Here is a 16,689-nt window from a genome sequence, read left to right as displayed (position 1 = left end):
CCAATCGATGGTCCTAGAATCTTTGGGACTGGCGGCCCTTTGGCGCTTGCTCTGACAAAAGATCTTGATAGTCGTGGCACCGGTTTGGGCATAAACCAGACCCTCTTCTTCATTTTTCGCGCCTGCTTCCTATATGCTGCGGTTGGTTTGAACCCCAATCCGAAAGTTTCCAGATTTTTAGGCAGGGTGACAGGTTGGACAATCCCCTGAAGCTCGACTCCCAGGCCCTTTCCCGGCACAAATCCATTACCCAGCATTTCCGACACCATCATGACTGTCGCAGCAGCTACCCTAGGGTGCGGGATGCTTTCTCCTTCAGCAACTTTGTTTGCCGACACTATATCAAAAATCTGGTAGACCCAAGGACCTTTGTCATCAGCGGTCTCTATGAAAGGTACAATGGCACCACCCATGGTGCACGCCGTGTCCTCACCGTGTAGCACGACCTCTTGTCTTTCCCACTCGAACTTCACCATCTGATGTAGGGTGGAGGGCACTGCTTTGGCTGCATGAATCCATGGCCATCCTAACATAAGGTTATAAGATACTGTGGCATCTAACACCTGGAACTCCATGGTAAACAGGACTGGACCGATGGTCAATTCAAGTACAACATCCCCTACAGTGGCTGTTCCATTTTCGTCGAACCCTCGGACACAGATGTTATTCTTGTGGATTCTTCTGTGGTCGATCTTTAACTGGTTCAGGGTAGATAGTGGACAAATATTGGCACTTGAGCCGTTATCCACCAATACTTGAGTTACAACCGAGTCTTCACATTTGACAGCCAGGTATAGGGCTTTATTATGCTCCGTACCTTCCACCGGCAGATCATCATCTGAGAATGTCACCCTGTTCACCTCAAAAATCTTGTTGGCAATGGTTTCCAGGTGGTTTACAGAAATCTCGTTGGGTACATGAGCTTCGTTCAATATCTTCATCAAGGCCCGGCGATGCTCCTCAGAATGGATCAGCAATGACAGCAGCGAGATCTGGGCCGGTGTTTTTCTCAGCTGTTCGACCACAGAGTAGTCCTGCACTTTCATCTTTCTCAGGAACTCCTCCGCCTCTTCTTCGGATACAGGTTTCTTGGTTGCAGCTGGGTTGGTTCTCCTTAGCTCCACCGGAGCAAAACATCGACCTGATCGAGTCAGCCCTTGCGCTTCACAACTAACTTCTTCCACCTGTTTTCCTTTGTACATCACCACCGCCTTTTCATAATTCCACGGCACAGCCTTGCTATCAATCATCGGCAGCTGGACTACAGGCTTTATGGTGACCAGTTCTCTATATACCCCCTTCAATACAACTGCAGGTGCGGGCGGAATCCCTGATATTACCAACTTGTTTGGCTCGGGTTTGCTTGTTATGGCGGACGGGCTCTTTCCCAATATCACTACTGGCTTGACGCCTTCTCCCTGCGACTGTACCCTCGTTCCCCCACTAGTTGAGACTTCTTTCGGGGCGGCCTGGATCATCATCACTGTTTGTGAGGGTTTTCTTAACTCTCCTCCCTCATACACCAACTCAATCATGTGAGTCTCGTGGTGCGCTGACAGTGGGTTCTGGTTGATGTTAGGAGCCTCCGGTGTCTGGACCTCGATCTTATTGGTGTCAATAAGATCCTGTATGGCATGCCTCAATTTCCAACACTTTTCGGTATCATGCCCGAGCATCCCTGAGCAGTATTCACAACTTATTGATCGATTCAAATTCTGGGGTGGGGGATTTGGTTCTCGAGTCAGGACAGGACTAACCAAACCCAATTGCCTCAGTTTGTGGAACAAAGCGGTGTAGGTTTCTCCCAACTTCGTGAAAGTTCTGTGTTTCCGCAATCTGTCATTCCTAGCATCTGGATTTCCCCGAAAGCCTGCCCCTGGAGGGTTTCTATACGCCTTCGGTGGAGGATAGGTGTTTTGTGGTGGTGCATATATGTTCTGGGGAGCCGGCGCGCGCCATTGCGGGCGAACTGGAGGCTGAGTGTATGCCTGGGCCTGGTGTACGGAGCAATGTGGTTCTCGAGGCGGATAGAAATGTTGTGGTGGACTGTATGGGTAGTTTGGCCTGTGAGGTATGGGTTGGTTGAAGGACCTCTGAATTTGGACCCAGTACCTGCTTCGACTGATGCGACCTCGAGCACACCTCCCGCGCCGCTCTGAATAGCTTGGGTCGTTGCCTTGAGCGCTGAGTAATTTAGGATTTTGTCAGACCTTAGGCCCTCCTCTATCATGACCCCTATCTTTACCACTTCATTGAAGGATTTCCCAACCGTTGTCACCAAGTGACCAAAGTAAGTTGGATCAAGTGTTTGCAAGAAGTAGTCCACCATTTCTCCCTCTTTCATGGGAGGATCAACTCTGGCCGCTTGTTCTCTCCAGCGGAAACCAAACTCACGAAAACTTTCCCCAGGCTTCTTTCCAGTCCTCAGCAATGTGAGACGGTCAGGGACTATCTCGAGATTGTACTGGAAATGACCTGCGAAAGCCTGCGCCAGATCATCCCAAGTATACCACCTACTGGAATCCTGCCTGGTATACCATTCTAGTGCAGATCCGCTCAGACTTTGGCCGAAATAAGCTATTAGCAGCTCATCCTTGCCGCCTGCCCCTCTCATTTTGCTACAGAATCCCCGAAAATGTGCCATGGGATCACCGTGCTCTTCATATAAATCAAACTTAGGCATCTTGAACCCAGCCGGGAGTTGGACGTCTGGGAAAAGGCACAGATCTTTGTATGCTACGCTGATCTGGTTGCCCAAACCGTGCAGGTTCCTGAAGGAATGCTCCAGGCTTTTGAACTTTCTCAATACCTCATCCTGTTCAGGGGCTTTAACCGGCTTTTCAATCTCTGTCGGTACCTCCAAGTGTGGATTGTAAGCGTGTGGTTCGGGGGCATGGAATGTAGGCTCAGGGGGATAGTATTGCGTATCGTGAGCCTGAAACAATGGCTCACTGGTCATTCTTTGCAAGGGGGCTGATGTGGATCCCACAAAAGTAGGAATATTGGGTGCTGGGAGAGGTTGATGGGGTGGTGGAGCTTGGGAATCATGAGGGATTCTTTCTTGATGATAACGGGGGTTTGGGAGGCTTGTTGAAGGGCCGGAGTGAGGGTATTCCGGCATGTGCCCCAGTGGCTCAGGGCTCTTTTGTGCTTTGGCTAGGGCTAGCTGCATTGCATTCATCTCTAGTCCCATCCTTTCAATCTTTTCCATCGCTTCTTTTAACAACTGGCTCATCGGCCTTTCCTCCTCATTACTATTCTCTGAAGTAGTCATGCTTGTTGCTACCGGTCCTTTGGATCTAGTTTGGTAGGAGTGTGTTGCCAGAGTTCTTTAACAACTAACTTGTCTGGATTCAGACAACAACAAACTTTGTTAGCGTTAGAGCTTAACAGATTTGATCATAACACATAGAGGATGCAATGCTCCTAGGCAATTAACAGTTTCTACATGCTTTGTTTCAAACAACATGCGTCATCCCGGCTTGCTCATTTGTCCCTTTTTCAAAGTACTTTGGGAAACCCCGTGTTTTATTTTATTTTTGTATTTTCTTTTCTTTCTTTATTAAAGGCGGTCGAATCTTATGGGGATTGCCTACGTATCACGTCCCCACGCGAATCAGACCAGGCGTAGTTCTGCCACAAAGTAAAGACACATAAAAATTCTTCTGGAATCACTTAATTTCATTATCAAAATTTTGCTATTACAGACTTAAACCAAGAACAGCAATAGTAAAGACTCCAAAGTTCTTAACCCTATTTTAAAAGAAAAAGAAAACAACACATGGGAATGCAACAAAGCCAAGCAACAGGATTTTGACCACGGATTAATTTTCCAACTTAGGGACCCACGAGGCATCATTCGGCCCTTTCGCGGCCCTAGGTGTAAGGTCTCTCTGCAAGCTTCTCAATTCATTCATGATCCGGTGGACGCAACCCATAATGGAAACAAGGAGGGTCTTCCGCGGCATTTGCTCACATGCTAGGCATTTCATGTAGATGTAATGCCCAATTTCGTCGATCCTTCCTCGAATGTTGTCCCTTTCAATGAACAATTGCCCGATTTGTCGGTTCTTTAGTCCCAGTGCTTGAGCATTGTCGGCAAGTTGATCCTGGAACAACTCCATTTGTTTCTCCATGCAGGCCATTGCATCGTAACAACGCCTTCTGTCAGCCTGAGCGTCTCGTGCTTGTTTGATGATCCGATCATGTAGAGTGGAGTTTGTTTCCCTTAATATCCCGATGCTCATTTCATAATCCCTTATGACCTATTGCAGACGCTGCCTCCGGGCCATTGTACCTTTTGCCCATTTGACCTTCATCCTTGCTATGCAAGCTTCTGATTGTTCTAATTCTTCTTGGCTCTGGATGACCTGATTTCTCAAACTTGCTATCAATCTTTCGTCGGAGCGATGCTTCTGTCAGTCAATGTTACTCTTACTGGCTTGGCGAAGGCGGGCCTTCAGGATCTGGTTCTCTTGGGCTAGCTTGTTTCTTTCAGCCTGCTCCGAGGCGACTTGCACGTTGTTTTCAAATACAAGCCTTTCTACTTGTCGCTTTAGCTTCCTGATTTCGACCTGGTAACCTTCCTCTTTTGCGAGCCAGCCCCATTGTTCTTCTGATGACTCAACAAAATCTTGGAGGTGAGGCCGCTTGGTTGGCCGCTCTGCAATGTTCTTCTTATTAAGCCAAGCGAGATAGGCCGGCGAGACTTCACCCCTAGACACATCAATTAACCGAGTATTTGCCGTCAGGTACTGGCATTCACTCCATATGTAACGAACTGTCTTTTCAGGGAATTGGCCGTCACTACTGACCTCGACCGCATAAGTGCTGAGATCTTCGTCCGGATGTACTACTTGACATCTTCCTAACTGCCTCATCACCCTGTAAGGGGCATAAGGTTGAATACCTCTGAGTCCCACTAAGAGGAAGTGAGGACAAGTGGCGGGCATGTATACAATTTCTCTCACAGGAAGCCAACCTAATGTCCAGTTTATTTGTTCTGCCATGATAGCCCGGAGATAGGATACCCATTCTTCAAACCCTTCTGGTAATCGGGAACCTGAAACTCTCAGGTTATAACCTTCGATGCAGTCCTCATTTGTAGACATGTAGCGCATACACTGAGGATGGCGACACAAGTGTTCGATCATCCACATCTGTAATAACAAGTTGCACCCTTCGAAGAAGTCTGTCCCGACCTTACAAGCCGTGAGGGCTCGGTATATTTCCGACACTACCATAGGAGCAAGGATGCTTTTATCGTTGGTAATCAGGACTTTAACGATTCCAGCCACCTTCAAATCGATATTTCTATCTTTTCAGGGAAACACCACAAGGCCCAAGAATGCCACCATGAAAGCGAACCGCCTATGCTCATTCCACTTTACTAGATTTCCCCTACTGCATACACCACTTTCTGGATCATTGAATCCTCCCATGTTCCCGTACCTCTGGTATATGAATTGCATGGTAGAAAAACCTCTATCCAGTTCAGCGTATGGGACTCCCTTGCTTATCTTCAACAGATCCATGAATTTGTGTGAATTCACAGCTCTTGGAGCGATCAGGTATTTGTGTCTCAAACCTTCAGTGACGTCCATGTAACCCACCATTTCTTCTAAGGTTGGGGTGAGTTCAAAATCCGAGAAGCGGAATATGTTGTGGGCCGGGTCCCAAAATGTAACCAAAGCCTTTATGATGTCGCATCGGGGCCGGACATTCAACAGACTAGCCAGACCTCCCAGGTGCAGTTTGATCTTGTCTTGCTCTAACTTTTCCAGATCCTCCCACCATAATCGCACCTCCAGAGGGATTTTGCTTCTAACTGTTACCGGCAAACTTGGACTTATGCTCATTCTGCATGTTTATTGGGGTGATTAAGCAAAGATCCAGACTCATTGGACTCAAATACCAAATTGGCACACCCTTCTTTCCTAGAAAAACGAAATTTGGTTGTTTCTGAAAAGTATGATGCCACCTTGATTATTTAAAAACTTTTGTTCTTTTGGATTGTACCTATATTTTGAAAAATAAGTTGAGCCCGATAGGGGTTGCCTACGTATCTCGCACCCTGCGAGAATCAAACTGACGTAGTTCGGGCATAAGCCGAATTTTGGAAACACACTATTTTTCCTCTTCTATTTGAAAATAAAACAAAGACTATTTTTTTTTTTACTTTCTAAAACAAATTAATAAGACACACATTTTTCTCTTCAAAATTCTGGCAGAGTTTTAACTGTTTTCTGGGTACTGGTTTTTCAAAAATAAATAATTAACTCCCTAACCGTTATTTTCTCTTTTTTTCTTTTCTTTTTTTTTCACAACATTCCCGATATTCAAAAGCCAGTCAGCATGCAAGCCTTGAAACAAGTAAATGCATAAAGCAAACAGGATGTAGCAGGATGGTCTTTATTTTCAAGTTGCTTGTCCTAGACGGACCCAACCCCTGTGTTGAGTCCCCTAAGTCAAATGCACATGATGCAAATAAGCGTTCCTACTAGGGATCCGGCATGAAGTTATGTTATACTAAGCTGTAAAACCTAGGTGTTTGTTCTAGACCTAGCTTACCCGAGCGGACAACTCGAGCCAATGATGGGAGCTGTGTACCGGTAACCAAAAGGCCATCCGATTTTGCAACTCCTCCGAATCCTCATTCTATTTTGGTATATGACACTAACAGAAAGAAGTCACGACTAGCGTGCACTCCTCAAGAGAGAGAAGAGAGGGGTTTCGGCACAGTTTATATATACAGTCCAAGTAATATCAAAGCGGTAAGAGCAACATTTTGCACATTAGGCTCAAAACATTTAAAATCAGATAAAACCGAATATAGCAATTTATCTAAGCTCGAATTTCTAACCTTGAACCAGTGGTTCTAGGTACTCCAAATCCCCAGCAGAGTTGCCAGAGCTGTCACACCTCCTTTTTCCGCACCCGCGAGGGGGCAAGGGAGTTTTTTCCAATTAAAGGACAATCGAAACGGGATTTGTTTATTTATTTCAGAGTCGCCACTTGGGAGATTTAGGGTGTCCCAAGTCACCAATTTTAATCCCGAATCGAGGAAAAGAATGACTCCATATTACAGTCTGCGTACCAGAAATCCGGATAAGGAATTCTGTTAACCCGGGAGAAGGTGTTAGGCATTCCCGAGTTCTGTGGTTCTAGCACGGTCGCTCAACTGTTATATTCGGCTTGATTATCTGATTTTTATACAAATTGAACATATGTGCAAATTTTAACTTTTAACCGCTTTTGTCGTTATTATTATTTTACAAGAATTGCAACGTCGTGAAAACATATCTCGAACCACGTTACATCAATGCACCCGTGGTTATCGACATATCTCGACTCGGTTGAGATTTGGATTTGGGTCACGTAAATGTGCACCCGAATTAAGGAAAATAAATTATTAAAGGCGCGCCTAAAGCAACTAGCGTCTTGTTATTTTGGGGAAGGTCGTAAAAATTCGTTAAACGGCACATCCCGAATTCTAAATACTTTAATATATACATACATTTAGAGGGCCCCGCAGCTTTGTACATTTTTGTTTGTCGAGGCTCGTCTCATTCTTATTTTTAAAAGGAATTTGCGACGTCATGGACACGCATCTCGAACCACGTCACAATCAATGTACCCGTGATTAGAAACACATCTCGAATCCGTCGAGATTTGGATTTGGGTCACATAAATGTGCACCCGAATTTAAGAAGGTAAAATTATTAAATACGCGCTTAAAGAGGCTATCGCGTTATTATTCCGGGAGGGTCGTGAGATTTGCTAAACGACCCACCTTGGAAACTGAATGCTTCGATATACACATTTAACGAGGGCCCCGCAGCTTGTGCGTTTTTTTTTATTTTTGTCGAGGCTCATCTCATCCTTATTTTAAAAGGATATCCTATAGCAACTACGTTTCTTGTCGCGTTTGTCTCTACTAATTGAAAACAGAGATAGTCCTAGTTAATTACATGCTTGCAGGCTTATTTATAGCAGGATTCAAAATGCTTTTACAGAATAAGAAAACGTGACTACGCACACGGACAGCTAATTAAACATCATGGGCCCAAATCCAGCTCATGCGGGATGGGCCAGACCTGGGCCACTGTTTATCCGATGCGGGCCTGCTTGGTCTGTTTCGACCTGGGCTCGACCTTCATGAGGTTGAGGCCCTGAACTGGTTCTTTGTTCTAAAATGAGTTTATCGGTTATAACAAGGCAGTTGATCAAAGAGGAAGAAATTAACTAATGATTGGCAGCCTTCAAGCATTCATAGTCATGTTAATCATAGACATAACTAGTTTCTGAACTATAACCTAGTATACTGTCAAGCCTTTCATCTATCATCCTATACACATACTAAAATATCAAGTTACCCTATAATTGTCATTTTGCTAAGTATGAGGACTAAAGCCAGTATCCAAACAGAAATGTAAACTATTATGCATTACAATGATAATCCATATAACAGTCTACATATGAAATAAACATCTTCAACCCTTCTCTTTTGTATTCATGCTCGACTTTCAAATTACATTGGTAGTGTATTAGTCATGTACCTGGTAAGGAAAGCAAAGGAAGAAGGAGAGTAATCAGCTGAGCAGTATGCAACAAACAACAGCAACAACAGACAAACAGCAACAACACAACAACAATGCAGTAATAGTCCACAGGCAAACAGTAGCAGTTTCCACCACGAGGAAAACCCAATAGTTGGTCGAGCACCAATCAAACGGTCCCAGAAACAGAGTAATGAACCAGCAGAAACAGCAGAGTATTCAATGTAACCACACCAGCAGTTCAACAATCACAAGCAGCTCAACAGGCAACCAACAGAAATTGGCCAAGACAGCTTGACCAACGTGAACTCTTATGTAATTTTCAGACAGTGTTTGGTTACAATATTCTGAGACTTTATGTTTCTTGTTTTTCTCTGAAGACTAAGAATGTCCAGCCTTTAAGAAAACCATCTCTCCAGGCTCCAAAAAATCCTCTCCCTCTAATAGAAGGTCTGCCTCTTTTTATAGCCTAAACTCAGCACTTTACAGTCTGTTTGACAATTCAGAATTTCCCCCCCCCCCTCCTTGTTGTTTTTCCACTCAGCTACTTTAAATAACCAGACCTCCCATGAGATCCCTGACAACCCCTCTCTATTTTGTTGTTAAAGTGTCCTAATCTCTTATTTATTTAGCCAAAGTATGGGCAGCAGGAATATAATCTGACAGCACATGCTGTCCAATTATTTTAATTCCTTAACAGCTGACCATACACATGCTGCCCACAATCGGAACCAAGTAAACATGCCATCCATTTAAGACCAAAGTCTGAACTGCCATTATAACTTACCCCCTAAATGTTTTTTGATTCAAATTGAACAAAATCAATAGGCAACACAATTCAGTTCCTAATGGAATTCAAATACAATCACAGCAAAAACAAACAGCATGAATCAAGTTGTTACCATTTAATGGCTGAAACTAATTGACGACATACATCGACTCGACTATATTAATCATAACAGGTAATAATCAGTCGTTCATATAAACAATACGTACAGGGTCCTGAATGGCTTCAAACAATTTTTGTTCAATTACTGGGAACCTATACGAATTAACTATTGGACGACTAATCTAATTGACGAGCATGTATATCACCAGATGTATTCATATACACAGAAGAACAAACGACCAAATAAAAGGTCTTTGACAGGGATGGAAGGGATTAAGAAAAATACCAGAGAATACCAAACAAACACAACAGAAACATGCTAATAAACTTAATCAGCAGGCAAATGAAACATAAAAAGAAAAGAAAAACTTACTGAAAATGTTCAAACAAAGTCGACCCAAGTCTGACTCAGCTTTGACCATTTGAGGCCGAACAAACTTTAATCGGGGTGTTCTCAACCGAGAACACCTTGATTAAGGTCTATTAGACCTCAAACCCCTGTTAAGACTGGCCGGATTCCTCAGGTTCTTGTGTTCTAAGGTTTGGATTCTCAGATTTGAGATTCTAGGAGTTGTGGGTAGATTCGGACCAAACCAAGCTTGGTTTGGTCACGAGGGAGGTCAGGGGACTATCTAGTGTGAATCTGGGATGGTTTGGTATAGATCGAGTCTTGTCTCGAATCTTCAAATGAAGATTCGAGAAGGTGGGAGAGGATTCGAGGCTAGGGGGTAACAGATTTGGGTTCGGGGTGGTGAGATGCATCATGGGTGTTAAGGGGGTGGTCACCGGCGTTCATGCCGCCGGGTTCTGGTAAAAGGGAAGCCATGGCGGCTGCTAGGGTTTCGGGGGGTTCAGGGTTTGGTGAAGAAGACGAGTGAAGGGGGGTTCGGATAGGGGGGCGTGGGGTGTGATGGAGGGCTTATATACGGAGTAGGGGATTGGATCTGGGCCGTTAGATCAGATGATCTCAACGGCTTGGATCCGATGGTGAGGGGTGAGACGGGGTCGTTTGGTATTAAAACGAGGTCGTTTGGTTTAAGTGAGGGGTTGGGTGGAACCGGTTACTGGGTCGGGTTTGGGAATGAGTTGCTAAAGGGGGTCCTGGGCCGTTGGATTGGCCTGGACGGATGGCTCAGATTAGACGCCTGAAACGGCGTCGTTTGGGTAAATGAGCAGTCTGATCAAGACCGTCCGTTTGAGTCAGATCAACGGCTTCAATAGGGACGCTGATACGGCGTCGTTTGAGTCCGTACTTGGGCAGGCCTGGCTTGGACTGGGTCTTGTATTGGCTTTGGGCCTCATTTGGGGCCCAATCCGATTTCTTCACTTCTTTTTTTTCTTTTTTTTCTTTTTTTTTTTGATTTTAAAATACAACTAAATTAAAATGAATTTTAAACACCCATTAATCAACACCTAAACAATTATCACACACATATTAAAATTTCTTTAAAAATGGTTAAATCACAGCCTAGAACAAAAGTTGCATATTTTTGTGAATTTTCTTTTAAAAACCGAATTACGACCCGATTACACACGACATACTTATTTTGTATTTTTGTTTGATAAGATTCAATGAAAAAATGGAGAGAAACACAAAGGACTACCAACACATGTCACGAAAAATCAAAAAATTGTACAGCGGGGTCATTTGTCACTATCTTTGTTTTCTTTTGGAGTGATTCCCGTGAAGCAAAAATCACGTGCTTACAGCAGTGGCAGCCTTTCAGAATGGGTTAAACAGGAACGGATCGAAGGCAACCAAAGAATTGCTCAACAGACTCATGAAGTATCCTCCCACCACGTGGGAAGAGATCCATAATGCCTATTGCTCCGAGGTAAGGGCAGATGAGGATGATTTGAATGGCCCGATTCAGTGATTAACGTCAGTTCAGACCGAGGCAAGGAGAGATTGACGTAATGACGGGCGAAGAGACCAACCACCACATTTCAATCAAGAAAGGCATCAGCCCTATATTCGAACATCCAATGTGCCCCCTCCACGACACGCGAAAGCCTTGCAACGACACACTACGCCCCTCTGAAATGAAAGAGGTATGCCTCCACTACTATCTACTCATAATTTTTGTGTTTCCCCTTCAGAGATAGTGTACGCATTAGAGAAGCTGGGTACGAAGGTACAATGGCCACAAAAGATGAAATCGGACCCGAGTACTAGGAGGTCCAACGTTCTCTACGAATTCCACCAAGAAAGAGGACATAAGACCGAGGATTGCATAGGTCTACGCCAAGAAGTAGTTATTGAACCAGGGGTACCTGAAAGAACTACTCAACGACAAAGGAAGGGCCAACTTCGCCAGAGGACGTGATCCATCTCAAGGACCTCCAAAGCCACTGTCGCCAGCACGCACCATACAGATGATCAAAGGAGGCGGTGATGACACGGTAATCAACCATGTAAAGTTCACCACCACGTACAAACTCAAATGAACGGTTGCCCACGAACGGTATGACGACTTTGAAGACAATATCATTTTCGATAAGTCTGATGCTGACGGTTTGTCTTTCCCTCACTATGATGCTTTGGTTATAACTTTACGCATCGCTGATACTGATGTAAAAAGAATCATGGTAGACGACGGAAGCGGCGCGTGTATCGTTCACTCGAGAGTTCTCATACAAATGAGGCTCGATGATAAAATAATACCGTATTGCATAACACTAACGGGTTTTATCAATGCAGTAGAGCGGACGTCCGGGGAAATAATGCTACTTGTCCTAGTAGGGGGAGTCACGCTGGAAACAACATTCCACATCATGAACCAGGAAACAGCCTATATCGCCATCATAGGGCGCCGATAGATACACGCCATGCGATCCGTCCCCTCAAGCTTCTATCAAGTGGTCAAATTTCCCACCCCGTCGGGAATATTCAGCATCTGAAGCGAGTCGCGCACCGCCAAGGAATGCTATCGGATCGCCCAAGATTGCATGCACACCAAACAACTGAAAGGTGCAAGTGCGGAGGCATAGCAATCAGCCATGTCAGGAACCAAACCCGACCCACCAACAAAGGCCATCAAATACCCAGACATCATAGAAGACTGAAAGGCGACTATAGAGGACCTCGACCCAGTCCAATTGGACGACGCCGGCAATACAAAAAAGGCTTACATAGGGCACAACCTCTCAGAGCCAGGTAAGTATCGTGAATTTTTAACTAACAATGCCGATCTATTTGCCTTTTCCCATTCAGATATGCCAGGAATCCCAAAGGACATCGCCACTCATAGGCTGAATGTCGATCCACTATATACGCCAGTACGGTAGATGAGGAGAAAGTTCAATGCCGCAATCAATGAAGCGGTCAGCGAGGAGGTGGATAAATTACTCGCCAACGGTTCCATCAGAGAATCAAAATACGCCAATGTGGTCATGGTCAAAAAGAAGAATGGGAAATGGCGAATGTGTGTGGACTTCACCGATCTGAACAAAGCATGCCCTAAAGACTCCTTCCCGTTACCCCATATCGACCAGCTGATCGATGCGATGGTGGGGCACGAACTGTTGAGTTTCTTGGACGCCTACTCCGGATATAACTAAATTCTAATGGCAGAAGAGGATCAAGAGAAAACGACGTTCATCACCCACCATGGGACTTATTGCTATAAAGTGATGCTGTTCGGACTCAAGAACGCAGAGGCCACTTACAAGAGGTTAGTCACCAAAATGTTCAAAGAACAGCTCAGCAAGACCATGGAGGTCTATATCGACAATATGCTGGTAAAGTCGACCAAGAAGGAAGATCACATTAGTCATTTAAAAGAAGCCTTCGAGATATTGAAGCAATACAGGATGAAGTTGAATCCGGAGAAGTGCGCCTTCAGCGTGGCCTCAGGAAAATTCCTAGGTTTCTTTATGTCACAGAGAGGAATCGAAGTCAACCCGAATCAAATCAAAGCCATCGACGCAATACCAAAGGTACTGACCAGCAAAAAGTAGGTGCATAAATTAACGGGGAAAATAGCCGCCTTATCAAGGTTCATTTCACGATCCTCAGATAGATGCCACAAGTTCTTCAATGTGTTGAGAAAAGACCATGGGCTGCAATGGAACGAGGATTGTGTCGATGCCCTGAGAAAATTAAAAGCGTATCTGTCTTCGCCGCCATTGCTCATCAAAGCGGATCTAGGCGAGTGTCTGCTCGTGTACTTGGCAGTCTCCGAAGTTGCGGTAAGTGCAGTCTTGGTCCGTGAAAATAAAGGTACGCAATCTCCGATTTATTATATCAGTAAAAATCTCATCGATGCCGAGACAAGGTACCCTCACCTTGAAAAGTTAGCTCTGGCGTTGGTCGTAGATTCGCGAAAGCTTAGACCATATTTTCAATGCCACCCCATAAAAGTAGTAACGTCCTTCCCCCTAAGAGGTATCCTGCACAAACCCGAATTATCGGGTAGACTCGCCAAATGGGCCATAGAATTAAGCGAGCACGATATAACATATCAACTGCGAACTGCCATTAAGTCGCAGGTGCTCGTAGACTTTGTCGCTGATTTTAGCACGGAGATATTGCTCGAGGCAGAACAAGAAGCGCTCCGCACCTCCACACATACCGACCTCTGGGTCCTCTACACCGATGGCACCTCCAATGCCTCGGGATCAGGAATGGGACTTGTCCTCGATGTCCCTACGGGTGAGGTGATTCGCCAGTCCATACGATGCCCCGAGATGACTAACAACGAGGTCGAGTACGAAGCTGAACCTCAAATATGGTGCCCGACGACTTATCCTCTACTGCAACTCCTAACTCATGGTGAACCAGGTCACCGGGACTTTCCAGATCAAAGGAGAGAGGCTACAAAGGTACCAGTCAAAAATACACAAGCTACTGCCAGAGTTCGACGAGTGTCGCCTCGACCAGATACCCAGGGCACAGAACATCGAAGTAGATGGCCTTGCTAAACTTTCTACGGCCACCAAGAATATCAACAAAGAGAATGTGGTCACTCTCCTTCATTCTGCAATCGACCACGTCGAGGTACATTCTATAAACTTAACTTGGGACTGGCATAACTGCTTCGTAGCATATTTGCAGGATGGAACACTTCCACAAGACAAGAAGGAGGCCAAAACCTTCGGGTACAGGCAGCCCGATACAACCTAATAAACAATGATCTCTATAAAAGAATGTTCGGTGGACCTCTGGCTAAGTGTTTTGGACCATATAAAATAAGACGGGTACTAGAAGAAGTACACAAAGGGCACCGCGGCGCCCACATGGGAAATCATGCCCTCGTTCGATGCCTCATCCGCGCTGGTTATTACTGGACCACCATAAAAAAAGAAGCCGCAGATTATGTCTGAAGATGCAAGCAATGTCAACACTATGCCCCTATGATACATCAAGCAGTAGAACTCCTCCATTCCGTCATTTCGCCATGGCCATTCATAAAATAGGGAATGGGCATTGTTGGCCCCCTCTCAGTAGGACGCGACAAGGTACGCTTCCTTTTGGTTTTAACTGACTACTTCTCTAAATGGGTGGAAGCAGGTGCATACACTCAGATACGTGAGAAAAAAGTCATCGCCTTCATTTGGAAAAATATTATATGCCGTTTCAGCATCCCCAAGGAAATCAGTTACGACAACGGACCTCAAAAAAAGAACGACTGAGTTCTTCGAAAAATGGCACATCAAATGGATACTCTCCACGCCATATCATCCTGCCGCCAATGGCCAAGCCGAATCCTCCAACAAAGTGATACTGAACATATTGAAAATGAAGCTCGAGGAAGCTAAAGGAATATGGCCCGAACTACTACCTGAAGTGTTATGGGCATACCGCACTACGCCAAAATCCAGCACGGGAGAAATGCCATACTCACTAGTCTACGGGACCGACACAGTCATACCCATTGAGGTCGGGGAACCTAGCCTGAGATACTCCAATGTAAGTAGGGTAGATAACAACGAAAGTAGGCTAAAAGACTTAGACGAAGCCGAAGAATGAAGAGACATGGGCCACATAAGAATGGTAGCCTAGAAGCAGCAAGTAGAAAGATACTACATCAAGAAAGCCAAGGTACGATCACTCAAAGTGGGCGATTACGTCCTTAAGGCCAAAACACAGGCATCAAAGGATCCAAGTGAAGGAAAGTTAGGAACAAACTGGGACGGACCGTATAAACTCGTAGCAGTAGCAAACAAAGGGGCATTCCAACTAAAAACAATGGAAGGAAAACTGCTCCAAAACAATTGGAACGTCGCCCACCTCATGTACTTTCACTTCTAAAAGGCGTCACCTAAGTCGTACTCTTTTTCCCTCACCCGAGTTTTGCCCAATCGGGTTTTCCCGAGGAGGTTTTTAATGAGGCGGCAAAGGGGACGCCCTGTGGATCAGAATGTTGTTCATTACCTCGGCCCATCGATACAATCTCCGGGGCGTAGTGATGAAGGGACTACACAATCAAATCGCCATCATATGTATGAAATCAAATCGCCATTGCAATCACCATTGTATGTATGAAATCAAATCGCCATCGTATGTATGAAATCAAATCGCCATTGTAATTGCCATCGTATGTATGAAATCAAATCACCATTGTATGTACAGAATCAAATCTCCACTAATCAACATTAGTTCGACATCGTTTGAACTACGACGGGTACTACTTCGATAGGCGAAACAACATCCTAATGGCCAAGGCCATCGACAGTAGTTCGACCTCGTTCGAACCATGACGGGATACTAATTCGACAGTCAAAGATACATCCTAATGGCCAAGGCCATCGACATTAGTTCGAGCTCGTTCGAACCACGACGGGATACTACTTCGACAGTCGAAGCAACATCGACATTAGTTCGACCTCGTTTGAACTACGACGGGATACTACTTTGACAGTCGAAGAAACATCCTAATGGCCAAGGCCATCGATATTAGTTCGACCTCGTTCGAACCACAACGGGATACCACTTCGACGACAGTCGAAGCAACATCCTAATGGCCAAGGCCATCGACATAGTTCGACCTCGTTCGAACCACAACGGGATACTACTTCGACAACCGAAGCAACATCCAAATAGCCAAGGCCATCGACATTAGTTCGACCTCGTTCGAACCACGATGGGATACTACTTAGATTGTAGAAGCAACATACTAATGGCCAAGGCCATCAACATTATTTCGACCTTGTTCGAATCACGACGGGACACCACTTCGATGATAGTCGAAGTAACATCCTAATGGACAAGGCCATCGACATTAGTCCGACCTCGTTCGA

This window comes from Nicotiana sylvestris, chromosome 5, assembly GCF_000393655.2.
Source record: "Nicotiana sylvestris chromosome 5, ASM39365v2, whole genome shotgun sequence".
NCBI classification, from domain to species: domain Eukaryota; kingdom Viridiplantae; phylum Streptophyta; class Magnoliopsida; order Solanales; family Solanaceae; genus Nicotiana; species Nicotiana sylvestris.
Note: the sequence above shows the minus strand (reverse complement) of the source record.